Source organism: Rhipicephalus sanguineus, chromosome 1 (genome assembly GCF_013339695.2).
Source record: "Rhipicephalus sanguineus isolate Rsan-2018 chromosome 1, BIME_Rsan_1.4, whole genome shotgun sequence".
NCBI lineage: Eukaryota > Metazoa > Arthropoda > Arachnida > Ixodida > Ixodidae > Rhipicephalus > Rhipicephalus sanguineus.
This window is the reverse complement of record NC_051176.1, coordinates 279131661-279141436: the sequence shown is the minus strand read 5'-3', so window position 1 is coordinate 279141436 and position 9776 is coordinate 279131661. Positions and strand designations below refer to the sequence as shown.

The 9776-nt window shown below is 44.3% G+C and overlaps 2 non-coding genes across 2 annotated transcripts; both read left to right on the top strand.

Annotated features, from left to right (window-relative positions):
- The first annotated feature begins 1957 nt into the window (after positions 1 to 1957).
- Positions 1958 to 2030, top strand: Trnar-acg (transfer RNA arginine (anticodon ACG)). Its single transcript has one exon. It is a non-coding gene; the product is annotated as a tRNA-Arg (tRNA).
- A 4058-nt stretch (positions 2031 to 6088) lies between these two features.
- Trnar-acg (transfer RNA arginine (anticodon ACG)) lies at positions 6089 to 6161 on the top strand. The gene has a single exon. It is a non-coding gene; the product is annotated as a tRNA-Arg (tRNA).
- Positions 6162 to 9776: the final 3615 nt, after the last annotated feature.

Sequence of the window (9776 nt, the reverse complement as noted above, 5' to 3'; positions counted from 1 at the left end):
AACCCCGGCTTTTGTGGTGTCCTGACTTCTTTCTTGTGTCCGTGTTCGCACACCCCGTCTTTTTAGGGCGATAGTGCCTGGTATTGCACATAGGACCGTGCGCATGTGCAGTGGGTGACGTGCTCCGGTTGGGTACATATGTTTGACCTTGCCTAATAAAGCTTTCAGTTGATAGTAGCGCTGGTGTCGTTCCCTCCCTCTTTGTCCCTGTCAAAGTTCGCGCTCGACGTTTCTAAGAAGCTGAAAACGATGTCATACTGAGAATTCGTTCAAACTGGATACGCTTTGCGAACTCACCGGATGTACTAGTCGTGAAATGCAGTGTGGACCGTAAAGTAATCAGCTGAAGACATAGCTTTTGAAGTTTTGTTAATTAATCGAATATCTATATAGATTTCCTGCGAAAGTAACGTCATCTTCTTCGAGTCATCTATAGTTTAAGGACTAGGATTGCGTTACGTGCTACGGGTCATTTTTTAATTCCGCTGCGCTTTAAACGAACATCAGTGTCGGTCGCGTGTAATAGCATTGCCCAATACATTCGCACGTGACCTGTATGACATATTGCGGTCACACTCTGAAGGGAGTCGAAGGGGAAGACCCATCCTCTCCACGAGCTACAGTGCTGCCGACCGGAAATCCCCTGTGTAAGGCGACGACTTACGGGGAGTGCTGGTGGCAGTGCAGCCACCTACGTAACTGAAGCTTCTCGATCGATGTGCGTCTAGCCATGACGGCTGCGCTTGTTTTGAGAAGCCAGCGAGCCCTTCATTGGCGAGCGCAAAACTGGTTGTCGCGTCTCGTAGCGGTTGTTCGTCGATCGAAGCCAACCGAACTGGCAGCGCTTCTCTCCACTTGCCCCGCAGGTCGGAACCGCTGCGCAGAGAAGCGCCGTCGTGCAAGGAGCATACGATCTTCGCCGTAAAAGCTGCACGCGGTACAAAGATCCATTGTGCGCCTGGGCGGATCATGGAAAGTGCGGTGCCCCCAGCGTGGTGCCCCATGAAGCGGGTCGCCCCGCAGACGGGAGGTGGAGTTGTCGAAATGACCCGGAGGCTATCGCGAAGCGCTGGGTCCCAGAACAGCGCGTCGTCGCCGTCGCATTTTCGGTCGCCGCCGATTACTCGACCATGGACGTCGGCTCCGTTGTGCGTGGAGGCCTGCATGCGGGGCCTCTCGCGGCCTTTTGCTTTCCATGCGAGCGCAGTTTCACCTCTGCACTTGGCCATGAATACATTAGGGATACATACTAAGCCGAGGACGTACATTTAAATCTACTGTAATCTCTCTGCGTATAGAAAACCACGTAGTCAGTGGTGAATAATGTAGGACTCCCTCTTCTTTCGTGCGCGGAGCTTCATTTATGGCGGGACGAAACAGGTGTACGGACGAGGAAACGAAGCTCTGAAACGAACAGGTGGAAAATTTATTTGGAGAGAGTAAAATGCCTGCGGGGGTAGAGGGGAGGGGGAGGGCATGGGTTTTACTCCTTTTCCTCTTGAAATTACGTCTAGACTTAACGCTCTCTTTACACTCATTGGGGCTCGCTACTTTCCTGTCAAGAATGCTACGTTAGAAATACAACCTTCATGCCATTCTTGACCTGGAAATACCCGGAACGCACTGTGCTAACGAAAAAAAAAAAAAAAAAGGCTCGAGTAATGAATGACTATTATTGGTCGGTGAGAAGAAAAACCCCTAAACGGCGCAAACCTAAACGCATGCGACAAGGCTTGACAGATGAGCAATGCAATGGCTGAATTCCTGAAAGCGGCGTAATTTGGCTAATGCATCAATGTCTGGCACGATATTTTCGACAACCTCCTACCACCATCTCCCACACATACTTCTTTTTATCGCAGTGCAAACAAATAATGATGTCCTCGAAAATGATAAACAAGATTGTTCTCCCCGAGAAAACTGTTGACAACGCCAGATGCCTGCTCCCTATCGTTCCGGGCCTGTGGCGCAACGGATAACGCGTCTGACTACGGATCAGAAGATTCCAGGTTCGAATCTTGGCAGGCTCGTTTTTTATTTTTTGTTATTTTTTTTTTTTAGTTTCTTTAACGTCAGCTTACCAGAAATGCCAGTCTGGCGACCATATGTATTTATTTCTCATTAGGAGCAAACAAAGTTTGACATAATACCGAGAACAATACGCGTTGCATTTGTACTTTTGTGGAGTGCTTTTCACACCTCCATGTCGCTGTGGGCAAATACTACCGTATTCCCTCGAATCTAGGCCGGCCCCGATTCTAAGCCGACCCCCGAAATTCGCAAAGCCAGAAAAAAAACAACTAATCATTGTAATCGAATGTAAGCCCCCCCCCCCCCTTCACTATCGCACATAGTTTTTTCGAAAAAAAAAAAAACAACGCCTTCGATTCGAATAAATACGGTAGCTCTACCGTATACGTCTTACCGGAAACTACACGTATTGGGTATAAGTGTTTTTCTTTTTTTTACCTACTGCTACGGGTGTACCGGCCGAGACCCAGTGCACACTCTGCGTATATAAGGCGGCCTGTACACGCGTATTACTAAAATCTCATTTTCTACTGTACTGCGGAGTGCGGACACTATCTGCGACACACACGGACAAGGCAATTTGCAATGACGTAATGCCGAGAACAATATCAACCAGACAGTGCCTTCTTCTGAAATCAACAACCCGGCACGCTGGCGAAGCCTGTCCCCGCATCGTCGATCGACGAGAACGGTAGCTAGAACGAGTACGCGTATGCGAACTATTTCACGTGGCTTTCACTCGGCAGCGATGTGTTTGAACTGGTTGTCCTACCGGTGCGAGCCGCTCTGCTCGATTTGGTGCACGTACGCATGTTTAGATAATTTCTTAGGCCACAGCATTTGAAACTAGGACTGGCAGCTTGTGAATATATGCTACACTGGCGTAGCCAGAGGAAAGGGGCGGGGGCGGTGGAGGAACATGCATAAAGTATGGTTGAACACCCCCCCCCCCTCCCCCCGAAAAAAATTTCTGGCTACGCTACTGATATGTTATATTTTTGGCACCTCCGTGCCATTCAAGGTGAGAGTATTTTTGACGTCCGTGGTGTTTACACCACGACTCCGCAGCACTGAAGACTTAATATGAGCTTCACTCACTTCTTGGCTCAGAGTCAGCTGCAGTCAGTGGCGTAACCATGCTGGGCATCCAAGGGACTGTGGAAGAGGGCGCAGCTCTCGTGATTGCCTCAATAACTGGCTCATGTCCGCGTGGGTGATTTACCACAGCGTCTAGTTCATAAAGATTGTATATAATAACAATTATTGTTGGGGTTTTACGTCCGAAAACCACGATATCATTATGAGGGACGCCGCAGTGGAGGGCTCCCGAAATTTTGACCATCTGATGTTCTTTAGCGCGCTCCTAAATTTAAGTATACGGGCATTTCGCCTCCATCGAGGTGCGGCCGCCGCGGCCGGGATTCGATCTCTCGACCCATAGGCGTGCGCACGGGGGGGGGGCTGGTCACCTAAGAAGAGGGGGGCGCAAACTCTGCCCCATACATTGAAATAATGTGGAGCGGGGGCGCCGCGATAAACCTTCTTCCCCCCCCCCCCCCCCCCCGGATGGGAACCCCTGCGCACAGTAGTAGAGCACCATAACCACTAGGCCATCTTGGCGGGTCTGAAAGACTGTATATAAACGAGTGACCAAAGGGAACAAGACTATCCCAGCTGAAATAATGAATCTTGGCGAACTCTCATGGGACTTGTTCAGAAAGGAACGGATAAAAAAAAGAATTCAAGCAGCTTCGCACTAGTGGTGCCAAGCCTGAAGGAAGAGTAGAGCTGGGCGGCCTTCCTTGTTTCTCATGCAAATTGAGCTAGGGTGAGCTCAACGAAGCATTTTGTAGAATTTATTGGCTATTGATCGATTATCGATTAATATGACTTGTAATTTCCATGCATTTTGAGCTAGGGTGAGCTCAACCAAGCATTTTCTAGAATTTATTGGCTATTGATTAATTATCAATTAGCTATCGATCGGCTATCGATTTTCCATTACACGGTATTGACCACGCATTTTGAGCTAGGCTAAGCTCAACGAAGCATTTTCTAGAATTTATTGGTTATTGACTTATTATCGATTAGCTATTGATTGGCTATTGACTGACTATCACAAAGTGTCGATTGCGAAACTTAACTAGTCTCAATCATGTTCAGTTACAATTAGGCAGGCTTAACTAATCTTGACTGAGACTATGTAGGCTATGCAAAGCCAGGCCGAGTTTTTGCGAACACCGCACGGACCAACGGCGAGGTTAAACAGCCCCGCTGTTAAAAAAAAAAAAAAAGAAAACAGAAAGGAAAAAAACCCCGCAGGGTCCCCCATGCATTCGCCTAAGACGACTCGAAGGCAAAGCCATCCGGTGTGGCTAGTTCACCGTGCACTTTATATCACGCGAACGCCGCTTACTTTTTAATAACGCGAACACGTATCGCAAAGACGAAGTGACCGTTCAGCTCGCATGCCTGGAGCCACGAGACGCGCGGCTGGGGTTTTTTTTTTGTGTGTGTGTGTGTGATTCATGTTATTTTTTGCACAACACGGCAGCTTTTCGCCACGTGACCCCTCTCATGAGGCACTTAAGGGTTTCGCCTTAAAATTTCAAATAATTGTACTATACAGTCGATAACACCAACACTACAACCTTGTTACAGAATGAAAAAAAAAATCTACAAAGTTACAAAATCAAGCAAAATACACAGACAAGACGCAATACAAAATACATTAAGCAAATGAAAAATAAAGAAAAATATAAAGTTGGCTGATAAGACATAAATTGAAGGAACTAAATAGCTACAATTCATATACGAGGAAAATATGTAAAACGAGGTCTTGCTCGGAAACTACGCAAGTTCGCACTAAATAAATGAAACATGTAAATAGAACTGTGCAGTGTGCGCGCACATCCTTAACAAATGATCAGATCGAGAAATATATACACTGAACAGCATATGAAGAAACGTTAAAGGAGTGCATGGTGAATATTTACACGGAAATATTGCGTAAAAGTTGCGAAATCGTTTTGAGTAGCAATGTGTGATGGCAAGTTCTCTTTCACGATGGTAACGAAAGAGTTAGCACAGTGAGCTGAACGACAACTTATGCGTTTTATCTTGCAGATATGGTCCGCGCGTGGAAAGGCGTCTGTAGGCGGTTCGAAGATCCGGTGAAGGTATCGATGATGATCAAGTGTCTGGAGTAGCGAGATGCGGCACTATAATTACGAGGGCGTAATTTTTTGGGTCGTGCCATAAAAGCCATAGCCATCATATTACAAAATTACTAGAGGGGAACCTGGTGCGGTGATAGCATACAGCTATCATGGATATTGTGGGTATAGTAAATAGGATTTATCTACTCCTCCGGCTTATGACGTCAGACACTCTGGTGGCATTATCCAAATTTCTTTCTCTAAACTTCTAAGCGGCCATGTTATTAAAGATAACAATAATAGCCCTTAATAATAGCTGCATTTAAGACGCGGTATAGTTTTGAAGCTTGCAAAGTGACACACTCGTTCTTGGCAGGAAGGACGAAGTTTAGACAAATCCTTATAACAAACTTTGCATCTATGCTGATTCAACCGCTATGATTGCTCTTATATAGATCGGCACCTTATTTCCCTCTAGTGATTTTTGTAGGAAATTGTATGGGTCAGACTTAGCTTCCGAGATCGCACGGGTACAGGCACGTGCGCCGGTGCAATTTTGGACGCCGCGGGACAGGCCACATCAAAATATATGATGATGATGGTAACGACAATAATCATTATAATGATTATGATTGTCCTAGCCAATTCCCCCAAAAAAAAGCAAAAAAAGGAAAAGGTTAAGATAAGAAATCAAGCAAATAAGCAAGCAAGACTACTTGATGTCACTTCTTAGTGCAGATAATCAGAGCTATTATGGTTCGAGTCGCAGCCGTTTTCAGCACCATTGTTTGTGCATTCAGGAAAATTTGTAAGCAAAAGTCAACGCTTTCGTATATACCGTGTAGTTCGAAGACTAGTCATCAAGCGTGGCAACACTGTATGTTAACCAAGAGTGCCGTGGGCCTGTGGCGCAACGGATAACGCGTCTGACTACGGATCAGAAGATTCCAGGTTCGAATCCTGGCAGGCTCGCGAGAATTTCTTTTTTAGTTTTTTTTTGCGCTCTCTCTGAACATTCTTCAATTCCAAGGCTGTAGACACAATTTATTTAAGTTACTTACCGACATTCTATACATGATAGGGGCTAGATTGCTGCCGTTTTTGTTGATTCAAAAAAAAAAAGCTGTCGACATAGTCCCTCACGCTCTACTAATCAAAAAGCTTACCAGCCAAACGCTCACGTAATCAATTGGATAATGTAATTCCTAACTAGCCGCTGTAGTTAACGACAAGCACTTCCCATTAGCGCACGTCAAATCGGGAGTGCCTCAGAGATCTGTGCTCGGACCTAGTCTATTTTCTAATTTACATTAATGATATAGCTAATTTTATGACTTCCATGGTAAGGTTATTCGCGGATGACTGCGTGATATATAGAAAAGTGACTAACAGTGAAGATGCTAATCACTTGCAGAGAAATCTAAACACGTTAAAGGAGTACTGACACGATTTTGAGACATCGCAATAGGGACATATCTTTCTTTCCTTGTTATGTAGTGTCAACGCTCTCCACAAACCATAGTCAGACAACACGTATTAAATATTTTACTTTGATTTTAAGGTTTCCGTCGCTGAGGATCTGCAAGCCAGCGCCACCACAGTGGATATTATACCGTCGAGTCAACACAGTTCCACTGAGTTTGTGAACTCTGCGTCCTGCATGCAGCCTAAATCGCAGAAATCACTGTCGCGGTCGCTGGACGACGATTTACGCGCACCACGAGCAGATGACAGATCTGTCGCTAGTACGTCGCGAGTGTCGCGAGTTGCTGTCTCCCCGTGACGTCACACTGCGATGGCACGTCACTGAGAATCAGCCCCCTCGATATCGAAACCGAAAGTGTTTTTTTTGAGGTAGCGGTATTAAAAATATATTCGATGCAGTCCCAGGCACCGTAATACTCTTATTAGTGTTCTCGACACTAGTGTTCTTATTTAGAGCAACAATCCGAAAATATTTAAAATTCGTGTCAGTACTCTAAGTAAATGGTGCCAGAACTGGCAGACGGAAAGTCAACGTAAACAAAACAATGTTTTTTTCTGATTCGCTATAAAATTAAACCCAATAACTAATCACTACACATTGAATAACAAATCAGTTGAAAATGTATCCAACTTTAAGTATCTAGGAGTTCATTTAGCGTCTGATTTGTTATGGAACTTACACATTGACACTATACACATTACACATTGACACGTACTTATAAGCAGCGCTCATAAGACGCTCTGATTCATCAAGCGTAACTTGCGTTTGGCCAATCCTGCTACTAAACTTTTAGCTTACTATACGCTAGTCCGCTCTAAACTTGACTATGCTCCACAAGTCTGAAGCCCTCCCCCGGCATATCTGGTAAATAACCTTGAATGTCTTCAGAACAAAAGTGCCCGTTTCATAACAAAGAATTACTCCCACACATCTGGCATTAATGAAATAAAAATGCCACTAAAGTTGTCTTCTCTGCAATCAAGCAGACTGCTGCCACTTCTGTCCCTTTTTCAGAATGTGTATCATGACGATTCCCAACTGTCTGCAATTATCGAACCTGGTCATCCAATATTTGCTCGTCAGGACTCAGGACCACGAATTCAAGTTAGTCTTTCTTCGCCCGAACTAACCTGTTTTTATATTCACCTTTAGCCCTTGCAGTTGATCATTGGAACCAACTACCAAGCGATATTGTTTGTATAATAAAAGACGACGAATTTACTCACAAATTAAAGCTTCATCTTGTTGTCTGAGTGACATTGTATATCTGCCTCAGATTGGTATACGTGCTTATACTGATTTATTTAAGGCAGTGTATTACATGCACTAATTCAGTCATTTGGCTGCTGTTTCAGGAGGTGAATCTTCAGCCTCGTTAGCTTTTTCTGTTATGCTTTCTCTTTTAGTGGAATTTCTCGTTACAGTAGCTTTTCTACGTTATTTTCTTATTTTTCAAAGCAAATTTTTGTACTTGCTTGTTCGCATTGATTTTATGTATGTATACTACTCTCTCTCCTTCCCCCCTCCACCCTCCTCTCCGTAATGCCCTCGGGCCTTTAGGCCACACATGATAATAAATGAATGAATAAAGGGACAATGAGTTCCGGTAAGGCGTTGTCTGAGTTGACATACCGTACGCAGAAATGGATCACTGACATCACGGAAGAACAAAAATCTATTCGCGAACTGGCTTACAAAAAGGCGCGCTAAACCTAGGCCCTTCACCCGCCTTAACAAATTGGTTCCGCTGTACCTTTCCCAATCCGAGCCCCATATAAAAAACCGCGAGCACTCTGTGCAGCCTTCGTACGTTGATCCTGGAACAATTCAGCACCTGCATCACGTACCGCAGCTTAGTGATGAAAAATGTGTTACACACAGAGCCACGCGCGTGCTCTAAATTGCTTCGAAAAAAAAAAAAAAAAACACTATATATGAATGTTACACTGTAAACCACTTTGCACCCTTAAGGGGGTTTCAAGCAAGCAAAACACCCTTTTGGCTAACCAAAATTTGCAAAAATTAGGGTGTAAGGGTGTTTTCCTTCCCCAAAATAGCCTTTAAGGGGTAATGCTCTAACCAAACACCCTTTAGGAGTTAAGGATGTCATGTGTTATTGAAACACCCAAGCCCATACTACAGCATGTCAGATGATAACTGGGACTCGCTGATTAAAATGTCGTTGGATCTTAGGCGAGTTTAGATTCAAAGATATGTCTTTTTTAGGGCTATCTACAAGCGTACCATAAATTTACGCCTATTCTCTTAATGTTTAATGTTCATTTATATGGAACAGGAATATCTCCACCGGCACTGAACGGCGGCTTAAGATACCATGGCTATATACACCAGATCGTCAGTGTAAGGCTGTGTAGCACGAGCGCTCCGTCCATATGGTACTTTACAATACGCTCTGTTGTGTGTGCGGTTTCGCGCGTGCGTACACCTTCTATTCTATTGTCATCTATAATTGCATGTTCCCTGACTGATAGATTTTATTCTTCACATTTTTCAGTGATAAGGGTGTTTAGGCCATTGGAAACACCCTATGGTATGGATGTTTTGATACGTGAAACACCCTTTTCCTAGGGTGTAAGGGTGTTAGTTATAGACACGGCAAAACCCCCTTAAGTGTGTAAAGTGGTTTACTGTGTATGTAGTTATATTACATGTTAACCCAAAATTACGTGTTAACCCATGTAATATTGCGTGGCAGAAGCGTAGAATCGCACCAGGCGTGAAAACATGGGAATTGCGCAACGTGTGGTTGGTTTCAAGGCTCATCAATTACAAAGCACGCAGATATAATTAATTATTAAATGCGAAGCATTTCTTAGCGAACTTCTGCGACTTTGAGCGTATCTATCTATCTATCTATCTATCTATCTATCTATCTATCTATCTATCTATCTATCTATCTATCTATCTATCTATCTATCTATCTATCTATCTATCTATCTATCTATCTATCTAGCCGCCTACGACTTTGTGCTCTCCTGGTCGCTTGGTTCATCGAATGTGCACCAAAATTGGTATGGCGTAACATGACTGTATGACGAACATAAATGACAAGTCATAACATGAAAATCATGACACGCATG